Raw genomic sequence first — 2,118 nt, 5'->3', positions numbered from 1 at the left:
ACAGAAGTGAAATGATGTTTCTTCAATCACCTTCCTCCACAGGGAAAAAATAAGAAAAATGGGGGGAGGGGGAAAGAACAATGAAATACTGAAGCCAAATGTGATAGCCGAGAAACAGTCCACGAGTGGAAATAAATTCCCATTCAGCTGTGTACTGTACAAGTCCAAATAATTAAAATGGCTCCAAAATATTGTACTCACTGCTAAGTCACCAAAAAAATTAAAATTAATATCATATTCTTCAGGAAATTTTCAAAAGTAAATTCTAATTTGCCATGTCTGTTTTCTTCTGAATGATCTAGTAAATGGAATGGACATGCCCTTAGATAGGGTTCCACCACTTTCTTTAGTCACTGAAATTTTAGATTCAGATTTAATTTAAATGCATTCATAAAATTAGCACATTTTAGAGACTAGTATCACCACACCACAAAGTTGTGTCTTCCATTTCTAAGGCAGGGAGAGGTGTGAGAAGCTGCTGCTGATGGCTGTGTAGGGACCTGACGTGCTGGAGCTGTGACTGCTCTTCCCCAAAACTCTCGGGACAAGCAGATGGCAGATTGGAAAGCTCTCACACCCTCAGTCACCATGTGGGAGGACAACCTTACTTCTGAGTAAGGCAGCTTTGGGATGGCCATAGAAATTTTGCTTTCTGATTCTCCATTCTGTCAGTCCTCAGCTGTCATAAATCATCATAGTTCTTTTTATACAACCAGAAGAGCTGACCGCAAGCAGTAAGAGATGATTTGCTGGTGATTCACTTTAGATCCACGTCATGACATTTTCCCACTGCATTTCAATGTTCTACAGATAAGCATGCTGCTCCAAGACCACTTCTGCTCTTAACTTGTTGTCAGTGCAATGGAGGTTATGTTTGTATGAAAGCAGGAAGGCAAAGTATAGCTTGCTGCTGAGTAAGTTGTGTTCTGAAGCTGAAATGAATGAATAGCAGTGCATTAGATATTATACTAATGTATGTATAAAATACCACTCTACAGTCTCTCACTACCTGATGGTTTGCTTTAACTTGTAAGACTTGTAGGAATGAAAGTCTAGAGAAAATAATCTGTGTGATGCTTTTATTCCTTTACAAGGCTTTTGCTTATGATGTTTTTTCTCCAGGATAAGCTGGTGACTGGAATGGCCTAGTGAACGTAGTGACTGAACCTTGGGATCGGTGTACACAGAAACTTAAGTTTCTGCCTGCTTAGCTCCCAAAGTGAAGATACTGAAAAATTTTTGCTCAGCAGCTGTCAAATCCTGGAGCAGCCTGGTATCCAGAGTCATAAATGGATGCCACAAAAGTCCTCACCCAAGCACGTTGCTGCAGCTGAGTACCCACACAAGTTCCTAAATCTGATGCTCATGAAATGTGTAGGCCTGTTGGGATGGACCTGGAGTGTGTGTACTCTGCAGGGCTTAATGCACTAGGATTTCTTAAGATATAAGCAAGAAAGTTCAATAACAAACAAGTTTATTGAAATTAATGGAACCTGCACTTGAAAGATATAAATAGACATGTCTCTGTTTCCAGGAATGGCAAGGGAATTCAAGGAAGGGGTTAAGGTATTTCTGGAGAAGAACTGTCCCGCTTGGTGTTGATGAAACTACTTTACAGTCAATGCACAACCGAGACAATGACTTTAGGAATGGTCTGAGCACTTACTCAGATAAGGAAGAATTGGAGTACAAGTTTAATTATCAAAACATGGAGGCTGAGGCTTGGCAAAAAAAAAAGGGAAGACGCTGGCACACTTTCATTCCAGCATCCCAAAGCAGTGTTCTTTGCATTCCAGGACATGAATTTCAGGTCTCTAAGGTAACAGAAAAGATTCCTGGAGCACACTTGCTTCCTTGAGATGAAGAAAGCAACCAGGCAAAATTAGGGAAAACTGAAAATTAACAGTCAATAAATTAAACATTAATATCCTTTCTGTGTGGTTGCAAATGAAAACCCATGTGACAACACAACATTATACCACCTGGAAATTCTATCAAAAAATTCTGGGTGGGCTCTGCAATTACAAAGGGTTTGAGAAATGTTGCTCACATAGTAGTAGGTAGGGAACTTTCTTGGATTAAGTTAAGTCTCCCCTGTCTTCAGACAAGTACTTGGAT

The sequence above is a fragment of the Melanerpes formicivorus genome, unplaced genomic scaffold, assembly GCF_026170545.1.
Source record: "Melanerpes formicivorus ecotype bairdi unplaced genomic scaffold, bMelFor1.0.p_v2 SCAF_11, whole genome shotgun sequence".
Lineage (NCBI taxonomy): Eukaryota > Metazoa > Chordata > Aves > Piciformes > Picidae > Melanerpes > Melanerpes formicivorus.
Note: the sequence above shows the minus strand (reverse complement) of the source record.